Below are 8,019 nucleotides of genomic sequence, written 5' to 3' on the forward strand. Positions count from 1 at the left end.
GAAAAGAGGAAAGGAGGAAGGGAGGATGAAAGAAAGAGGAGAAAGAGACAGCCTATATGTTGTCTGACATGAAGGAAAATAACCTACAGGCTGAGGCAGGGTGGGGTAAATACCATATGAATATTTAATCATGCAATCTCTAGGAAAAACCATACTGATGCAACTATATATTTTCTCTGGCAGCAATGAGATCGGAACTGAAGAATTAGAGAGGAAATTTGCATGTTTCTACATCCTTCCTTCTTATGTATGGTAAACCTGTGGTTCCAATTACCACTAATTCGCCATGAAATAGCTCCTGGAAACAGTTTCTGTTTTAAATTTCGATATAGGTAAAGACATGGAGTGCAAAGACTGGAGAGACTCTCCAGTCCCATGGTCCAGTGGTAGGTCTTGATTTTCCTGCACACTAGTGTTTCATGTATTTTCTTTCAGGGAATCCTGTTTATATTTCATGATTGCTTGAATATCACTGATCCTCAATTCAAAAGTGTCTGCAGGCTTTTGTGAAGGTAAGTTACCAACTATAATTGTCTCAAGTTGGTGTTTTGTAATTTAAATGTTTTCCAGCCATTTAATCCTGTGACATTAAAAAGAAAGGTAGTTCTGAGGTACTGAAGCAGGCAGGGGTGATGGCCTGCCTTCTAACCTTTCCCTCCCCCCCCAAACATCATGCAACACAACTACATAATTTACCAGCTATTAACATTTTCATAGGACAAATCCATTCATTTTTAACTTGTGCACTCTTGTCTACACTCTGGCCCCGACTGTTTCCATTGTGAGCCTGATTCTGCAGAGTAAAGCAGCATCCAGGCTTTCCTGTGTGTTACTTCCACTTGTCCCCCAGGAGGCTGCCCTGAACAGTGAGGGACACACCCTCCAACACACAGCACCCTGCGACTTCTCCCAAGAGGCTGAGAGCTAGCTGGCGCCTTCTGCCCCAGGATTCCAGGATCCACCCTTCCTTTATTAACGGTTTAACACAGGAATAAAAACAGCAAGGTTTTCCATCAAATTTTAACTCTGCACTGCATGCACTCTACCCTGTCTACTTACCAAACCACGTCATCACATAAACAAGGTCCACACTTCCTAACCCTGTCGGGCGTGACCTGCCTTCCAGTTCCTCCTGTTGGCACGACGTGGCTGCCCCTGGAAGCCATGGAGCATCTGAGGTACACCACACAGCCACGGCCTCCCGTGTGCTTTTCACCATTCTGCTGGACGTGAGGACAGGGCATCCTATCCTCCTATCCATTCTGATATTCCAAATTAATCCCTCATTTTATGGTTATATCAGCTCATTTCGAGGGAGGATATACTTGGGTGCAGAAAATGAAGCTGGCCAGCAGAAAATTCTGGGTCTGTCCCTTCTCTAACTCCAGGGGAAAGTCCCAAGTGAGCATTTTGTCTCCCAGGCTTCTTTCTCTTTCCTATATGAACGAAAGTGACAATATAGATGCCTTCCTTATTGATAGGGCTGCTTTCTGCTCCCCAGTAAAGATATCTTCAGTTTTTGAAGGTATGGTGACCATGCACACACATACTTTTATCTAAAAATTAGGACAGACCACAGCAGTAGAATGAGCTATGAATGCTCTGAAAATCTCTGATAGGAATAAATCCCTAATCTACTGCAGAAGAGTGACATTTATATTTTCTCTTTTATAAAAAAATGTATTCATTATACATAAGTCTGATCATTTTTGAAGTTAGTATTCGTGACACAGTCATTATTGAATTTTTAAGTATGCATGAATTTCACAGATAGCGGGTGCTGCTTTATAGCTTTTGAATAAGGTGATAATTCTGGGGTTGTGATTTTGGGTCGTTTTCCTTTTATTTCTTCCAATAAAGGAGGCTTTCGTGTCTACAGGGAGCTATCATCTTGACTAATCTGCAATGCCAATTCTCAGCTTTTACTCCGGCAAGAGTCATACAAAATGAGGGGCAGAGCCACTGAAATGAGGTCTCAAGAATAGAAAGAGGTGAGGTGTGATCGTCAAAAAATATCTCCTTGTTTTCTTTGGTTTTCTTCACTGTATCAAGTGCAGTCTTTTCCATAAATCCTCCATCATTATCTTTCAATTAAGGACAGAGTGGAGGCTGTACACGTGGGGGGATGTAGGGGATGAGGGCAAGTCACCGAGGCTCTCCTGGTATGCTCCAGTGATCAACTTACTCTTTGATGAAGACCACTGCTGTGTGCCCTCTAATGACCTCTGACAATGGTTCAGATCAAGGAGTAGACAGGACAGTACAGGCCACAGACTCTGGAGGGTGAACCAAAATGGTTCCATGAGTCATACTGATTTATTTTTCTCTGTTCAGCCAGGTGACCAGATCCTGAGCCTGACAAACATAGGTCTGGAATTCAGGACACAGTCTGGCATTCCATGTTTGTCTGACCACAGTTCTGCTAACTGCTCTATGCTGCTACAAGACTATGGGCTTTAAGGGGACTTTTTTGTGGTCTGTCCAGCTTTTCTTAATATAAGGCAGAAGAAGGTAACTGGGGTTTTCTAGACCTCACATTCTTGATCTCTTTCTTTTTATTCATATTTTATTTTTTAAATTTTTATTTATTTTTTATTGTGAAAATACTGTACAGAGGGGTTACAATTAGATGGGCAAAATAATGAGTACATTTCTTATCAAGCATTGTAGCCTCCTCTTTCTCTTTGACAAAGGAGCTGGGGCATTTGCCACAAATACCATCAAAGAAGTTTGGTCAATGTATGACAAATGAAATTTCCAGTCTGTGCTTGAGGTCAGACACTCAGGAGGAGCGTGTCAGGTTCTGGGACCAGCTTCAGCTAAACGTATGAATGAGCAAGCAGACACCATGGATAGTGGCACATGTAATGGTTTAGTTTCAAAACCGTACTGTTCAACACGGGAGATTGGCAGTAAGTACGTAACTCCTGGAACATCAGCCAAGGTCTGAGGAGCTCCACTGTCAACCACAAAAGAACTTTTTGCAGGAGGAGAGGTGGAGCTTATTCTCTCAAACTGTCTTCCTGCTCTGTTCCTACACATGCGAGCCATTGCGGAAAAATTGACAGAGTTCTTTAGAGAAAAAACTTAGCCAATTCAGAAGAAGAAATGGAAAACCAAGTGCAAAAAACTGAACAAAAATGGAGACAGATAAGGAAAAACATTAATAAGATCAGAGGTTCAACTCGTAGGATACATCATCTAAATAATAAGGTTCACAGGGAAATCAAAGAAAAGGAGAGGAGATCTGTGAAATACCAGGAGAGGAACTCTCAGAGGACTGTAGTTTTGAAACTGAGGAAAACACAACCATACAGTGTGGTATTGCTGGGACACTTTAGATCTTGATAAAGGGATCCTGAAAGTTACCTGAAAGGAAAAAGGTAGTAGCTGGGCGCCAATGGCTCATGCCTGTAATTCTAGCTAATTAGGAGGCTGAGATCTGAGGACTGCCTTTCAAAGCCAACCCCATCAGGAAAGTTTGTGAGACTTTATCTCCAACTAACCACCAAAAATCCAGAAGTAACCCTCTGGCTCAAGGGGTCGACTGCTAGCCGTGAACAAAACCTATCCCCCAAACTCAGGGACAGTGTTCAGGCTCTGAGTTCAGGACTGGCACACACACACACACACACACACACACACACAAAACCTATCCCCCAAACTCAGGGACAGTGTTCAGGCTCTGAGTTCAGGACTGGCACACACACACACACACACACACACACACACACACACACACACACACACACACACACACACACACACAAAACCTATCCCCCAAACTCAGGGACAGTGTTCAGGCTCTGAGTTCAGGACTGGCACACACACACACACACACACACACACACACACACACACACACAAAACCTATCCCCCAAACTCAGGGACAGTGTTCAGGCTCTGAGTTCAGGACTGGCACACACACACACACACACACACACACACACACACACACACACACAAAACCTATCCCCCAAACTCAGGGACAGTGTTCAGGCTCTGAGTTCAGGACTGGCACACACACACACACACACACACACACACACACACACACAAAACCTATCCCCCAAACTCAGGGACAGTGTTCAGGCTCTGAGTTCAGGACTGGCACACACACACACACACACACACACACACACACACACACACACACACACACACACACACAAAACCTATCCCCCAAACTCAGGGACAGTGTTCAGGCTCTGAGTTCAGGACTGGCACACACACACACACACACACACACACACACACACACACACACACACACACACACACACAAAACCTATCCCCCAAACTCAGGGACAGTGTTCAGGCTCTGAGTTCAGGACTGGCACACACACACACACACACACACACACACACACACACACACACACACACAAAACCTATCCCCCAAACTCAGGGACAGTGTTCAGGCTCTGAGTTCAGGACTGGCACACACACACACACACACACACACACACACACACACACACACACACACACACACACACACAAAACCTATCCCCCAAACTCAGGGACAGTGTTCAGGCTCTGAGTTCAGGACTGGCACACACACACACACACACACACACACACACACACACACACACACACACAAATACATAGAACAAAATGAAGGTAGTTGCTTACAATAAGTATCTTTGAATTCTGAGTACTCCTAGATTTTTTGTGCTTTACAAGAAAAGCATACCATTTGAGTGAGCAGAATGTATCCAAATGGCTAGAATCAGAGGCTGCAGTATAAAGGGGAAGCCCAGGACCATAGCTAGATAGCCAGGAACGCAGTCCACGTGTGAATAGGAGGAGAAAAGGTCTGTAAGTATTGAATTACTTGAGTATCCTGCGCACTTTATAGTGTATAGGAAGATCTGAAGCCGAGTCCACGACTGCAAGTTCTTGGAAGCTCAGCCAACAGGAAGGAGAGAATTGAGTTTTGTGTCAAACAAGGGTATACATGGCAGAAGCAGCACTCAGCTGGACTGACACACGTCCTGTGGTCTCCCTGTGGCCTTTTGCCCTTCCCCAAATCAGGAAAAGGTCATTGGAAAGTATGCCTGTTTTTCTCCCAGTATCCCCATAAATCCATCCCAGCCACAGGTGGAAATGTGTCCCCGAAGCTTTGTCCACAGGCAGAGTGCCTAAGAGGTTTGCTCTCTTTCTTTTTTTTGACAGCTTCCTTCCTCCGCCTCACCCCCTCCTCCTCCTCCTTCTCATCCTCTTCCTTTTCTTCCTCCTCCTTCTCTTCCTCCTCTTCACCTTCCTCCTCCTCTTCCTCGTCTTTCATCATCATTATCAACATCATCTTTAAATAATTGTACAACGGAGTTGTTTAATAAAGCAGTTTATGAATACAATACATCTTGATCAATGTCATCTCTTTCAACATTCTCACCCATCCCTCCCTACTCACTCCTTCCTTTACCTCTCTTAATTTTGTAGGATACTGCATTTCTCCCATCCTCCTTCTTTCTGCAACCCGTCTTCCCTGGGCCTCACCTCACAGACTTCCTGGTGTTTGCCTTGTTGAGCTCTTACTTTGCCTTTCTAAGGAATTAGAATATTTGAGTTCTCCTTTAATCTATCATGTTTCCAATAATACGTTTGTAGCCACTTGCATACCAGCCAGTGTGTTTACTTATAGTTTCATAGGCTAATTCTAGTTTCCATATATGAGGGAAGTCTTTGTCTCTGTGGCCCTGACTTAGTGCTGTCAATCTCATCCTTTCCAAGTCTTCCTATTTCTTTATAAATGGCACTATATCGTTCCTTCTACAGGATTTCTACGAGAGGCTATTCTCCAATTCCAATTAAAAAGTTGTAAAGCACATTGTGTAAAGAAGATTGAAACTAAGTGTTTCTTTACTTTTCAGGTTGGTGTTTTATTCAATAATGAATTAAACTTGTTTTTTTTTCTGATAGAGTTCTAGGGAGAATATATGTACCACAGACTGAAAAAGGAAGCATTTGCTTGGTATGCCAGCAGCAGCACACCACGCACACCACCAACCAGCTCTGTGAGGACTGACTGCCACCCTTGTGTGGTTACTGATTCGACACCATCCACACTGAAGAGGGCGCTGTCCCTAGGAGATATGCCCATGTTGTAGCCCTCTGATCATGGTACTTACATGGATTTACGTGGATTGGAGTCTTCACAGATGTAAATGAGGCGTGGATCTTAAGGTAAGATGGTAAGATCCATGGTTATTCAGGAGGGTGGTGACAGAAAATAACATACACACAGAGGATAGGGCCACTCAAAGATGGAGGCGGAGGATGGAAGGATGCAGCTAGCAGGATGTGGCCCACTGCTAGCTGTGGGAAGGGGCAGGGCTGATTGTGCTCTGGCACCTTCAGAGGGAGCTCAGCCCTGCAGGTGCTGGAACTGTCAAATATGCTTCCTTCCTCCCAAGCCACACATTTGTGCTACTTTGTTACGACAGCTGCACAAGGCGGATCTCTCTTCTCAGAATGTCATGAAGATCTTCCCAGGAGTTTCCATGTCGTTTCTTTAGCTCCTTAAAAAAACTGTGTGAATTGTAAATTAAGAAGCCATTCCTTCTCTGTGCTACTTATAAGTAGTACAAAGGAAGTCACCATACATCATTATTCCTTAATGCATATCTTAGTGTTGGATTGCTGGGGTCGTGCTCTATGTCATGGGAAGAAAATAGGAAGATGCAGACAAAGAAGACAAGGAAGAGGAAGTGGGAGGAGAGGAAGGAGAAAGAGAAAGAAGCAAATAAAAGGAAAGACATTATTCTATGAAATGGCTCCATCACCTCTGAGGAAACCTGCCCTTGACTTCTTGTGGTCAGTCCTTGATGGCATACTCTACCCCATGTCTAACCTTAACAAAGTCACTTAATCTTTGTTCCTTCTTCTTTTGAGTCTATTACATAAGTAACGATCTCTAACAGATTCTGCCACAATTGTGTCTGTCATATGTGGAGTAGGCCAAGAACAGATCCCTCTTTCACCATACTACCAAGCCAAGCCTATTTTATCTTAACGCGTGCCTTGGCAAACACGCAAACACGTTTACAAGCATCTTTCACAGTACCCACAGGATCATGTTAAACATTCTTTCCCTGCATTCTGCTTTTGTCCTAATAATATGAGCATGGATTCCATATCTGTGTTACACCTCATTCCATGGCTGCCTGGCTGTACTTGACCATGCTGAGTTGCTCCATAATTATTTTTACCATGCCCCCATGATGGACGTTTAATAGTTTTTCATGATTGTAAATTTGACCGAGCAACTTTACAGATAAAACTATAACCTTTAGCAATGTTCTTTGAAAAGATTTCCTAGAAATAAAATTGCTAGGTGAGATCATTCCAATTTATAATGAACACCTACACATGTTTTACCAATCACATTCCCACCTAAGTTATATACTAGTGTCTATTTCCCATATACTTTTAAACATGTAATCTGTTATGTGTTTAGATTTGCGTTTTAGAGAATCATAAGATTCTTTCTATGTGTCGATTGGCTCTAACATTTCTTCCCTGTGTATCATGTCTTACTTACTTTTCAATTAGCTTGTAGGTATCTTCTTTATTGACTTATACTCTTTATATATTCACAATATAGATCATTTTATCCTTTTCTTCTCTTAAATATGTTACACAAGTACACAGTTTTGTCATTCAAATACCATGCAATATACATAGTAAAACAGAAGTAATGGCATGTCAAGGTATTTGTCATTTGGGAACACTTACCTTCCCTGAAGAAATTAATTCCATGTCTAAAAGTAGACCTCTCTTTCTGTTTGTAATTGCATCATCATCAAGGTTACATCTTGACTTCTAACAGGCTGACTGGGGACAAACAGAGCAAGATGGCTAAACAACCCAGCCCTGTCCGGTGGCCCACCTCTAAAGCAGGGCACAGGTCCTGGCAGGACTGAGCCACCAGGGGGAGGTGTCTGACCTAAACTATATGAAATGAGATGTAATATGCTAATTTCTAATTGAAAGACAAATTAAAGAGAAAAT

The 8,019-nt window shown here is 43.0% G+C and overlaps 1 long non-coding RNA gene across 1 annotated transcript; it reads left to right on the forward strand.

Moving 5' to 3' along the window:
• The first annotated feature begins 1,867 nt into the window (after window positions 1-1,867).
• LOC138822121 (uncharacterized) lies at window positions 1,868-6,812 on the forward strand. Its single transcript, XR_011370363.1, has 3 exons — window positions 1,868-1,991; window positions 5,929-6,192; window positions 6,639-6,812. It is a non-coding gene; the product is annotated as an uncharacterized lncRNA (long non-coding RNA).
• The last annotated feature ends 1,207 nt before the right edge of the window (window positions 6,813-8,019 follow it).

This window comes from Dipodomys merriami, unplaced genomic scaffold, assembly GCF_024711535.1.
Source record: "Dipodomys merriami isolate MVZ:Mamm:240054 unplaced genomic scaffold, mDipMer1.0.p SCAF_99, whole genome shotgun sequence".
Taxonomy (NCBI): Eukaryota; Metazoa; Chordata; class Mammalia; order Rodentia; family Heteromyidae; genus Dipodomys; species Dipodomys merriami.